This window comes from Lissotriton helveticus, chromosome 3_1 (assembly GCF_964261635.1).
Source record: "Lissotriton helveticus chromosome 3_1, aLisHel1.1, whole genome shotgun sequence".
NCBI classification, from domain to species: domain Eukaryota; kingdom Metazoa; phylum Chordata; class Amphibia; order Caudata; family Salamandridae; genus Lissotriton; species Lissotriton helveticus.
Genome location: NC_136061.1, coordinates 1,496,288,563 through 1,496,302,159, shown reverse-complemented (window position 1 = coordinate 1,496,302,159; position 13,597 = coordinate 1,496,288,563).

Genomic DNA, 13,597 nt, shown 5'->3' with positions numbered 1-13,597 from the left:
CTCAGTACAGTACTCTTGACAATGCTATTGATTTACAGGTAAGTGTGACAGTCCTCACTAGTATTCAACCCATTTGGCATCTTGGTGTCGAGCATAATGATAGACCTAGTTTCTAGTTTACGTAATAAGGATTCTCTATGGCCACCTCTTCTCTGTGGGGGCACACAGTCTATTACAAAGTAAACTAGTCCAGTTGCATTTTTTCCATGTACTTTTTCAAAGTGCCTAGCTACAGGGTATGTAGGGTCTGCATTGCTGATTGCTCTTAAGTGTTGCAGTATCCTTTTATGCACTTGTGGTCTTGTGCTCCCTACATACCTCAGTCCACAGGGGCATTCTAAAACATAGACCGCATATTCTGACCTGCAGTTCAACGTTTCCCTGATTTTAATGGGATTGGGGGGAAAGCGGTGTCCTGTATTCAGTTCTACTTACACCGTTTTTACAGGCTTTACAAGATGCACATCTCAAAAAGCCCCTACTTCCACCTAGCCACGAACCTGTGATTACTTCAGGGCTGCTTGAGACCAAACTGGCCTGCATCGATTTGGCTTTCCTGTACGTTATGCTCGGTGAGTTGTTTACCATCTTGCCCACTACTGGATCACTAGTGATTAGGGACCAGTTGTCTTTAACTATCTTGCGGATTGATTTGTGTTGGTTGCTGTAGCCAATTATTAAGCGTGTTTCATTGGCAGTTGTGGTTTTGGGAATTCTAACACAATCATCCAAGGGACTCAGGAGCTGCTGTCTTTCCTGTCTGTTGGCTCTAGTGATGGCACTGTCAATAATTACCCTGTTATAACCTCTGGCTAGGAATCTGATCTTACACTCATTTTGTGCAGTTAGGCACTCTGTGTTGTTACTGCAGATTCTACTGATGTGGAGCATTTCCCCGCAGGGAATGCTCTTAATCAGGTGCACTGGGTGGTGGCATGCAACACAGTGTTGCCGGCCGTGGGCTTTCTATATAGCCTGGTCTGTAGCTTGCCATTGTCAATATATATTTCAACATCCAGAAACACAACAGATTGGGCACTGATAGTACTTGTGAATTGAAGGTTCAATTTATTCATATTCAGTTGTTCAATGAAGTTAGCCACTTCACTTGCAGAGCCATCCCATATGAAAAAGAGGTCATCAATGTGCCTCAGCCAACTTTTTACCTGTGTGTTCATAATGGCGGTGTGGTTAGGTATGAGGGCCTGCTCCTCCCAGTAGCCCATATGGAGACAGGCATAACTGGGAGAGAATCTGGCCCCCATAGCCACTCCTCTAGTCTGCAAAAACAACTGGTTTGAGAATAAAAACGCATTGTTGTCTAAACACATGGAGATCATGGCAACAATCATCCTGGAATGTTCAAGGTATTTGACAGGTCTTTTGTTGAGAAAATGTTGAATGGCCCTGATACCATCCCTATGATGGATGCTCATATATAGGGAGGTTACATCCAATGACACTAGGAGAAAGCCTGGTTCCCACTTAAAGTCAGAAAGTTTTTTCAATAGGTCCCCTGTGTCAAGGATAAATGACGGCAGGTTTCTGACATGCTCCTGCAAGAAAAAGTCAATATACCTGCTTACATTTTCCAAGATGCTATTGCGGGCGGAAATGATTGGCCGTCCAGGCGGCTGCTGACAGTTCTTATGAATTTTAGGGATACAATATATCACAGGGGTCACAGGATTGTCATTTTTCAAATATTTAAATTCTTCAAATGTTAACAAGTCTTTGCTTCTCCAGGCCATTAATTTAGAGTAGATCTCATTTTTGGCTTGTTGTACCTCCTGGATATTGGTTCACCTGTAGCAGTCTCTGTCATTCAACTGCTTTAATGCCTCGTTCATATACATTTTGCGTGGCCATAGTACCACGTTGCCGCCTTTGTCTGATTGTCTGATCACCAGGTGTTTATTATTTCTCAGTTTTTTCACCAGGTTGTGATATTGTATGTCTCTGTAATTTCGTCATTTTTTGGCATTAGCATTCTTTACTTGTAGGTCCTTAAGCTCAGATGACACTCGATCATGGAATATATCTAAGTTGTCCTTTAGCATCAGGGGACAAAATTTAGATTTCGGTTTAAAGGGCGTTTTGCAAAGGGCTTGTACCGGCTCCCTACCTGGGACCAGCTGTGTTGATGCCCCTTCATCTTCCTGCAATTCCATAAGCTCCTGAGTGAGTGCTAGTCCCATGGCTGGGGGACTACTCTGTGTCATTGTAGATGCGTGGGCAAGAGTAGTTTCAGTGGTTTTCTTCAAGCTGTGGTGTTTCTTCAACTTTAATTTTCAGACATACTTGAATAGATCAATTTTCGTGCTAGCATAGTCAAAGTCCCCTCGTGCACTGTAAGAAAGACCCAGCGACAAGATGGCAGTTTCGCCAGGGGTGAGCACTATGTCCGTTAAGTTAACCACAGTTTTGGCATCTACTGCTTTTGTGTTTGCTTGTGTTGCCACTTTGCCCGCTACCTCTTTTGCCTCCCGCCCGCATTTCCACCTCTTGTTGTGCTTTCTCCTTCCTGAGCGCTTTCTGTTCTCTTGTTGGCGGCGGCTCCCTGCGTGCCAGAGCGGAGAGTTAATTTTCGGTCCTGCTGGACCACTTCCAGCTCTTGAGCCGGGGTAAATTTGCGAAACCCCGACCTTTTATTGCGTTTGGCCTCCGTATCTGACTCACCGTCACCGTCAACCTGCGAGCTGTCCCCTTATATATATATGAAGCTCGGTGGGGATTGGTCCATCAGTTAGGAAGCACTTGTACACCAGGAGCTTTTCCCCATTTGCTTTATTTGGTATGCCAGTCACGTAAGGCCAGTAATTAAAAGCAACAGTCCACACCTTAATGCATTTCGACACTTCTTCCTCAGAAGGTGATTTGAGTCAGGTAAACTCGAAAGGTACACCACCAATCCAAACACCCAAGACATCTTTGAAAACCTCAGGGCAAGCAGAAGGACATAGGCTATATAAAAATAAAAAATATACGTTCTTTAAACAATTTAGGGAAAAAAAAAAATAGTCCCTTGCAAGTAGCGCCGGCCGCGACGTGCGTGATGACATCGGGAGCGCGGGGAGGAGCGACGTTCAGGAGCAACAGGAAGAGCGGCAGACATGAGCGCGGGGAGGAGCTGAAGACAGACGGGGAGGAGCGGCGAGCGGCGGACAAGCGGTGAGGAGCGGCAAGAAGTGGAGGAGCAGTGGAGCGGTAAACTCAGCAGCGCAGGGAGGAGAGGCGGCTGAGGTAAGTCAAGCAGCCGCGGGTGCGCACTTAGGGACGGGGAGAGGGACGGGAGCGGGGGCCATGAGTGCTCGCAAGCGTTTTACTCAAAGTCGGGACGTCGGGGGAAACAGCGGACAAGAGCCGCGGGTGCGCACCAAGGGACGGGCGGAGGGACGGGCGGGGGCCATAAGTGCTTGCAAGCCTTTTACTCAAAGTCGGGACGTCGGGGGAAACAGCGGACAAAAGCCGCGGGTGCGCACTGAGGGACGGGCGGAGGGACGGGCGGGCGGGGGCCATGAGTGCTCACAAGCCTTCTCCTCAAAGTCGGGACGTCGGGGGAAACAGCAGACAAGAGCGTGGGCAGAAGCGGCCAGGACCAACAAAACCGGAGCGAGGGAACACTGTAAGTACGCTCTGCTGCTCCCGGCCGCTCTGCTGCGTCTCTCCTGCTGCGATGCTGCCCCCAGGCCCCTTCTGCCCCGGGCACCGCTGGGGCGGGCTGTTAGTATATATATAAATACACATATATATTTTGTTAATTTAAAAAAATGTTTTTTATTTAAATTGAATTATATATAAATATATATATATTAAATATATATATATTTTTATGTATTTTTTTAATTACCCTGTACACCCTAAAAAAAATCCCACCCTGGTCCCTTTAAATACCCCTGCACCCCATAATCATAACCCACCCTTACTCCGTAAAATACCCCAGCACTAAGCATGGGCGTAAAATCCGCTCCGCTCGTGGATTTTTCGGATTTTTGGCAAATTCGCAATCCGCGAACTCTCGCGAATTTGTCGAAAATCCGTGAATCCGCTCGCGGCGGATTTTTTGCTTGGTTGCGGCGCGCGGCGTGGTGCACGGCATTCACTTTCCGTCATTAAGCGTTTGCCGAGTTGTTTTTCTCGATCATATTTTGCGAGTGCCGCGCCATTTTGGATCTTGCTGCGTGATCCCGCGGGAGTTTGGGGCCCGCGAATGCGTAATTGCGGCTTGCCACCTTGCACAGCACACCTCGCAAGAGTTCGCAATTGCGAACACGTAGTTGCGGCGGAAAGGAACAATCTCGCACTCGCGAAATAGAGATTTTGCAATTCTGCACAAGAAATCCACCAGCAAACAGGATAAACCTTCAGAAAATGATGATTTTTATCAGAATCACTCCTCAGGTTGACATTTGCATGGCCTTTTTTTTTGCAAGGAGTCCATTTTTTGGGGGGGGGGAGGGAAGGAAGTGCCCCACAGTCTCCAACTTACTGTTCCTGTCCAGCAGGCTCCTCCCAGTGCTTTGTCCATCTCCTGGTCACTTTCATTTGGATCTGGAGCTGGAAGGATTACTTTTTGTGGGTGCTGCTGGATATTTGCATTTGAGGCCTTTTTGACTTTCTTTGGATCACTTTTGGATTAGAAATCAACTTTCACAAGTAAGTTTGTTTGGGGCATTACAGTTGCTGCAACTACAATTTTTGAACTTTTTCAGAACATTAAATAAATTATATTGTGGGTAGCCACAGTATCCAGTAGGACCAGGGTTGGTTATGGGTGCATGATACAACTGTTTTGTTGAATTTAAACACCATTGAGGCCATGGATGGGCTGGGATTGTGCTGATTTTTGTTGTTTTTGTCGTTTTTTTGGGGCTGCTGGTGGGGCCCTTTGCCCAGGGGTGGTGAGTGTTGCATGGGCCTAGTCTTTCTGTGGGGTGTCTTCTTGAATTTAAACATCATTGAGGCCATGGATGGGCTGGGATTGTGCTTATTTTATTGTTTTTTGTCGTTTTTTGGGGGCTGCTGGTGTGGCCTTTTGCCCAGGGGTGGTGGTGCATGGACTGAGTGTGCCTGTGGTGTGGTCTCACTCTCTTTAATGTAAACATCATGGATGGCATTGGATTGTGGTGATTTCTGGCTGTTTTTCTGTTTTTTGGGGGTGTACTGTTGATGTGGACTGGCCATGTGGGTGGTGGTGGTGGCCATCTTGAGTGCTGGCTGGTACAGGCAACATGTGCTTGGGGTGCAAGGGGCCATTTTGAAGAGAGGCAGTGTCTGAGGCCTGCACTTATTTTGCCTACTTTTCATCCATTATGCCCAGGGGTAGTGAGTGTTGCATGGGCCTAGTGTTTCTGAGGGGTGTCTTCTTGAATTTAAACACCATTGAGGCCATGGATGGGCTGGGATTGTGCTGATTTTATTGTTTTTTGTCGTTTTTTTGGGGCTGCTGGTGGGGCCCTTTGCCCAGGGGTGGTGAGTGTTGCATGGGCCTAGTCTTTCTTTGGGGTGTCCTCTTGAATTTAAACACCATTGAGGCCATGGATGGGCTGGGATTGTGCTGTTTTTTGTTGTTTTTGTCGGGTTTTTTTGGGGCTGCTGGTGTGGCCTTTTGCCTAGGGGTAGTGGTGCATGGACTGAGTGTGCCTGTAGTGTGGTCTCACTCTCTTTAATGTAAACATCCTGGATGGCATTGGATTGTGGTGATTTTTAGCTGTTTTTCTGTTTTTTTGGGGTGTACTGTTGATGTGGACTGGCTTGGGGTGTAAGGGGCCATTTTGAAGAGAGGCAGTGTCTGAGGCCTGCACTTATTTTGCCTACTTTTCATCCATTATGCCCAGGGGTAGTGAGTGTTGCATGGGCCTAGTCTTTCTGTGGGGTGTCTTCTTGAATTTAAACACCATTGAGGCCATGGATGGGCTGGGATTGTGCTGAATTTTGTCGTTTTTGTCGTTTTTTGGGGCTGCTGGTGGGGCCCTTTGACCAGGGGTGGTGAGTGTTGCATGGGCCTAGTCTTTCTGTGGGGTGTCCTCTTGAAGTTAAACACCATTGAGGCCATGGATGGGCTGGGATTGTGCTGTTTTTTGTCGTTTTTTGGGGCTGCTGGTGTGGCCTTTTGCCAAGGGGTAGTGATGCATGGACTGAGTGTGCCTGTGGGGTCTCACTCTCTTTAATGTAAACATCCTGGATGGCATTGGATTGTGGTGATTTTTGGCTGTTTTTCTGTTTTTTTGGGGTGTACTGTTGATGTGGACTGGCTTGGGGTGTAAGGGGCCATTTTGAAGAGAGGCAGTGTCTGAGGCCTGCACTTATTTTGCCTACTTTTCATCCATTATGCCCAGGGGTAGTGAGTGTTGCATACTTGCATGGCCCTAGTCTTTCTGTGGGGTGTCTTCAATGTAAACATCATGGATGGCATGGGATTGTGCTGATTTTTTTGTGTTTTGTCGATTTTTTGGGGTGTATAACTGAACTGATGTTCCTCTGTCTTCCATTGCTTTTAGGTGCACAAGACTCAAGAGAACCACCAGTGCCAGGAAGAAGTCCTGCAGCGGTGTGTGTGTGCAGCATAACGTCACGCGACGTCACGTCTGGACACAGACAACTCTGCAACTCGTGCAACTGCTGCCTGCTGTTCTGACCTGCTCTGAAGAAGATGGCCCCAAAAAAAGTTACCCGTAGCTCCTCTAGCAAGAAAGGTGCCAGTAAGGAGCAGAAGAAGCAAGTTACCAAGGAGACTGGTGTGCCGGCCGCCCCTTTTTTTGGGAGTAAAAAAAAAAGTATGCCTGCAGCAGCAGCGGGATCTGCTGGGGACCAAGCTGGGAGCAGCACCCCCGCTCCATTGGGCTCGGTGCCACCACCACCACCATGCCAACTTAAGTCCAAGCCCTTGAGTGCTGCAGAGGCAGCCAATATAGTTGTTCAATCACCATCGACCAGTGATGTTGGCTCATCGCAAGAAAGCAGCAGCAATGTCCCTCAATCAACACAGGTTGTTGTAGCTCATCTGATGAGTGTTGAACAACCACAGCCGCAACAACTATCACATGTGCAAGTACAAGCCCAAGTACATGTGGAAGGAGAGGCAGCGCAAGGAGATGCGCAAGCAGAGGTGCATGGAGGGTCACAAGTGCCCACAATAGTTGTTCCTCCCGAAGTAGGGGCACATCAGGAATTCGACAATCAAGGCGAGGTATCATTTGAGGAAGACACTCCTCCTGATGATCATTCATTGTCTTCCACACCCCTAGCAAGGAAGAGATCAAGGGTGGTGTCTACATCTTCTTCAAGCACACCTCCTTCTGATGATACGGATCAAAATTGGGAACCAGCACCACTGCCGTCTGAGAGTGAGGCACACCATGATCTGACAAAGGTAGTTAAGCGTAAAAGGAAGCTCGTCCAAAGTCTCAGAGTTATGGAGTGTGATGATGAGGCTCAGCAAGAAGTGGCGGATACTGCTGCTGATGAAGACTCTGACAACGACGACCCAGTCATCATAAAGGTAACTGCAGCCCCAGCGGGCATGCAGCAAACAGACATTTTGACCCTAGCCCGAAAAGCTGCTGAGCGTGATGATGATGATGTTGTCGACGAGGAGGCAGTGGAAACACCACCACAATCATTGGAGTTAAGTAGTACACCAACTCGTACCGTTTCCATATTTCTTTCTGGCAAGAAGGGACCTCCATCCACCTCGACCTTAATTAGTGGCGGTGAAAGTGCACAACGTACAAAAGTTGGGCAATCCAGATCCTCCACTTCATCTGGAGAAGTGTGGCTCACTGGTTAGAGCAGGCAGACCCTGAAGCAGAGGTCAGACCCGGGACCAGGGTTCAATTCCCGACGCGGCAGGGTCTCGAGCTCAAATGTCCACGGACTCGATAATTCTCGCTTCGGTGCCTGACCTAATCATGGGTTCACACTCTGCAACTCTGGGCATTAAGCTTGCTTAATCTCCACAACGGCCCCCTGCGGCGGGATGCCTGGCTTGCACCTTGGGGATGCCCTGTAGGGGCTATCTCACAGGGAAAAGCCAGGACAGGTTCCCAAGGCAAAGCGCTTAGAGACCCCTGGGTTATAAGCGCTATATAAATCCAAACATACATACATACATCTGGCATTAGCAGCATGACCACCACCACCAGTATCGCCGCCTCCTCCAGGCCCCACAGACACTTCAAGTCACCAGTTTGGGACTTCTTTACTGTTTGCCCAAAAAGGGAAAAGTTCGCCATTTGTACCCTTTGTAAGGTTGCAGTTAGTCGTGGTAAGTCAGGTACCAACTATCGTACCGGAGGCCAGAGAGGTCATCTTAAGAGACAGCACACTGTCCAATGGTTTGCGCACCTAAAGGCGATCAAGGAAGCCCGAATTGGAAGTCAAGAAAACGTTGATGTTTCATCTGATGATGACGAGGAGGAAGAAGACGTGTCAAACACTTCACTTACACCCAGTACCCCTGTCAGCAGCACACCCCATGAGAGGCACACTAAGAGTGTTGGAGCGAGTGAGACACCAACGCGCAAAAGTTCACCAGCGAGCATAATTGCGTCAACGAAGTCATTATCATCCCGTAAATGCTTGGTCCAGGGCAACATTAGAACCATGTTTTCTTCAGACGCGCCATATGAACGCAACCACCCACTGATGCGTCTGTATAACACTAAGCTGGCTAACATGCTAGCTGTGGACCTTCTCCCTTTTTCTTTTGTAGAAGCGGTAGGTTTTCTAGAATTAGTGGCAACGCTCTGCCCTAAATGGAAGGTTCCTAGCCGGTTCTATTTTGCCAGATTTGCGGTTCCAGCACTACATGAAGATGTGCTGGAGGCGATTGGGGCAGCTTTGCAGAAGAGTGCTGTTTACACTATACATCTGACAACAGACATGTGGACCAGTGGCGCAGGCGCTGATTACATGTGCATCACTGCACACTGGGTCTCTTTTTCAGGTGTTAAAGCAAAGCTAAACGCAGGTGTTGACCCGGACCAAGTTTTTAAAGCTGCTCGGAAACATGCAACACTAGCCATGTTTGGCTTGGAGAAAAGTCAAACAGCAGAAAACATTTTGGACGAGCTTAACAAAAAGGTCTTTCACTGGCTGTCCCCAAAAAAACGCCAGATTGGTTATGTTTCCACGGATAATGGCGCCAATGTAGTTAAGGCCATGGCGATGGGTGCATATTTCAGAGTGCCGTGTTTGGTGCACTGTATCAACCTGGTAGTTCAAAAATTCTTGAGTGATAGAGACAGTACAGCGTTCGAGGTAATGGCCACCTGCCGCAAAATGTGCAACCATTTAGCCATTCTTTTAAGGCCCGGAAGCATCTGAGGAGGCTGCTACTTGAACGTCGAATGCCAGTGAAAGCACTCATCCAGGAGGTGGCAACACGTTGGAACTCAACCTTCTACATGCTTGAGCGTCTGTATGAGCAGTATACGGTACTCGATCACTATTTCAGAGGGTACAGCTCAGAAGGACCTGCGGATGGGTGCGGCGCAATGGGACATAGTTAAAAGCCTGACAGACATGCTTCGTCCTTTTGAGTTCTTCACGCGTGCAGTCAGCCAGGAGGACTGTAATTTGGGACAAGCTATCCCATTGTTGTGCATGCTGGAGCACCAACTGAAGGCGGTATCTTCTGAGTTAGAAAAAGATGAAAAAAAAAGACCCTTTTATTTTGTCGGAGAAATTATTAGACCGCCTACGTGGTGATGAACGTCTTAAAAAGATCAACTCAGAACAGCATTACATTTGTGCTACTATTCTCGATCCACGCTACAAAAAGGCGCTGGCAGGCCAAGCATTCTTTCCTTTTGCTGATGAAGATGTTAAAAAGTACAAACGTTGGCTAGCCTGGTCAGCCAAGAGGTTTGAAAAAGAACGGCAGGATATTGAAGGAGAAGGCAGTACATCAGCATCAGCATCAGCAGGCCATCCCCAGTCAAAAGAATCCACTTCTGCACCTGTGGCTGTGGCACAAGTGACCTCTCAGCCGTTAAAGACACCGGCAACCGGATCATCTGCACCACACACAACAGTAACAGTGGCTGCTGTAGAGGATTGGCTAACTTTGCTTGGGTATGGTTCTCGAAAAAATGTCACAGGCACAGCAAAAAGTAAGCAAAGTGGAGGAACCGTTGAGGACCTTGAGTCGATGGTGCAGGACTATCTGAATGACTCAACAGAGGTCTTTCTTAATGATGAGCCATTGCAGTATTGGCATGGGAAAAAACAATTGTGGCCACAGCTCTCCAACCTGGCTATAAACTATTTGTCTTGCCCACTCGCAAGTGTGTCTTCTGAACGTGTTTTCAGTGCTGCTGGTGGCATTGTAACTCCCAAACGGAGCCGCCTCTCGCCCAAAAATGTGGAGCGGCTGACAATGATCAAGATGAATCAGCACCTCATACCACCAGATTACAAAGTACGAGAAAGCACGCCGCATGAAGACGAGGAGGAAGGCAACGTAGATGAGGGGATTTGTTCTCTGTTCGGTGACACTGACCTCATCCTGCCTGAATTCGCAGAGTATGATGACGAAATCTTCTTCTTATTCCCTGACACCGAGCCCTGAAAATGAGACAATGAATCAATAACTTTCTTTTTCGTCCTTATTCACTTTTATTCCTGTGTGTCTGTCTTTCTTTGTTTTCCACAGTTAATTTAATTCAAACTTTAATCACCTAATCCCAAAAACAAGCCCATCAGCAGAACTGTCTTCACTTGTTTGCTTATTGATTTGAAGGTGCCGCAGTCTACATTCCTCAGGTTCACAAGTTCAGAAGAACATGCTCCTCTATCCTCCTCCTCCTATTTCCCTCAAAGCAGAGGGCTGGATTACGCCCAATGAAGAAAGACTCAGCACTTGTGGGGGTGTTCTACTTCTTTGCGGGTGAGTTGACGGCTCTGGGCCCATTGCTGTGAAGCTCTAATAACGGATAAAAGTGTTTAGGACCAAATATGAGGCTGAAATTTCTTGCCGTTTTTGCTGACTTGCTTGCCTTTGAGGTGCTCTTTGGCGGGGTTCCGGGTGTTTGTGGGTGAGTTTTGGGGTCTGGGAGCACTGCTGCGACAGTCTAATCTTGATTGCATTTCCTTTTCAGGAAATCCGTGGTGGAAAACAGGAGTTATGATGATGATGACCTAGCTGCACAGCGCGTTTGGACCGAAGGCCGAGAGATATTGTAAGTATGAGATTTAGCTTTTTGGCTGTTTGGGGGTGTTGTCGCGTGCTTTTTTGCGGGTGGGTTGGCGGGTCTTGGGGCATTCCTGGGAAGGTCTAATAACGGATAGAAGTGTTTTGGACAAAATCCATAAGGCAAAACCTTTTGGCACTTTTTGTAACTTAGGGTTCGTTAGGGTTAGCCCTAGCAGCAGGATTGCATGTGTTTCGGGGTGTTCTATTGCAACTCAGTTCTGGGGTTTTAGAGCACTCTTGGAGCGATGCTGGCTATGGATACTTTTGCTTGCTTGCAAGTGGTTTGAATACAATGCACGGTGGGTAAGGGTGTATTTGGGCCTACTTTTACTTTTAAAGTACGTTTTGTCACCATTTTTCTGCTAGGCCTCGTTTTTTGAGATCTGATTGGGGGTCTTCTACATTTGCGACTGGCTTTAGTAAGGGTCTTGGTGGGAGCATTGCTGGGAAGGTCAAATTTTGTTCTAAAACACAGTTTACAGTACACCTACCTTGAGGGGAAAGATCCGCTATAATATTTTGGCCATACTTATTTATCCTTAAAAAGGTGACTCTGACAGATTACGCAATTTCAAAAATATTGTACTGTCTATTAGGGAAATCAAAGTGTGACTTTTTGCACCACACAGCGTACATACCTTATATTTATTTATCAGTGGTATTGTAATAGCACTTCCTGTTTTCCGTTCAATAATTACAGGCCGGGTTTCAGTCAACATCCGCCAGGCAGGCAGTGGACAGGGTGTCTTCTGTCAGTGGTCACCAACATTGATGGACGAAGCGTCAGCTGGAATGGAGGAGTGCCGCTAATAAGAGGAATTGTTTGCTGCATGCAACTTACTTACCAAATTCAACAGGACAACTCCAACAACATACAGAATACAGATACAGTATCCATTGTTTTCTTCTATGAGTGTGACTGCATTTGGTTAGCTTTAGTTTGTACCCAAAGATTTCTTTATCTTCAATTATTATTTGTCCATGCTGTGCTTTTTTTTTCTTCTCTCAACAAAACCTACCCAAAAAGAAACCCCCATTCCCATCCATTTTCCAAACCCTAACCCTCTTCCCCCGGGCTGTGTGGTTTTGCTTGATGTCTGACTAAATGACATCAATAATTCCCTAGACTTGCTGGGGAGGATAAGGTCATAGCAACAGGCTGGTGAAGGAATACGAGGATATATTCTAGACTTACTCAGCTTTAGTACTATTTCTTGTAGTAGTAGGAGCCAATGTCAAATAAATTCAACGCAAGTACTAGTTATACTTGCAATACTTTACCATTTGTTAGGCTACATTGTGGCACTGTTCTAGTGTACTGTCACCTGCTATATTCTCGAGCGTACCGTAACCGTTGTAATGCTACAGTAAGGACAAACCAGGTTTCGTTTTCTTTTTTTCCATAGGCATGCAACTGCCACTGTGTCACACCACTAGTACCACCGCAATGAGGAAATTTCATCTGCCAACCTTATTCCCCATTTCACGTGGAGCCAGCCCTGGGCCTAGCCCTAATTTCTAACACAAATTACAGGTAAGATAAGCGTTTGGTGGGAGGTAGTATAATGGAGTATTAGGACTAGACGAGAAATTGACGGTAGTACTACTAAAGTCCTAGGACTCTTCAGGAAAACAAACTTACTGTTACACCCCCACCCACCAGACTGAAATCAGTAAAAAACAGGTATGGTCAGATAAAGTTTAAAAAAGTATATTTATGTAGCCCTAACAAAATAATCTCCCTCAAGACCCTCCCTAACCCCAACGATTGTCTTTGAAAAGTCCCAAAAAGCACCCAACTCCCAAATCCCACCCCCCAAAAGTCTCTAAAAAAAGGGCAAGGGACACTCCACTACTGGAGGGTGCTGGTGAATTTTGCGGCCAGGGCTCATACTCCTTGCGGAGGGTGGCATGCTCGAAGCGGAGGCCCTCCACCAAGTTCTTGTACCTATGGACCTCCTGCTCCAGGTAGGACATTCTCACTCCTAGGCGGCGCTGGCGTGCCTTGCAGCTCCTGTGGGGGGCAGCTGGTCTTTTTGCTGCTTGGCGGTGGCGGTTGGCTTTGTTAGCCCGGCTCCGTACCGCTGGAGCACTGCGCTGGCTGGCAGCCCGTGGGGTCACGGAGGAGGATGCAGCTGTCCCAGTCGAGGATGTTGTGGTTGCACCGGTCGACTGCGTGTCCTCCGACTCCTCCAGGGCCACCAGCCGCCGATATTCTGCGACAGTGGCATCCAGCCTCCGTTGCCGGGCCATTCGAGCCTGCTCCCTCCGTGATGTCGATTTGGAAGGAGCAACTATATGAAGAAAGAAAGACATAGTCTGTAACCAATGCTCCTTAACATTAATAACACAAAGTGATTGAGCCGAAAGTTGTGTCACAGTACAAGTAGCAAATTGAAA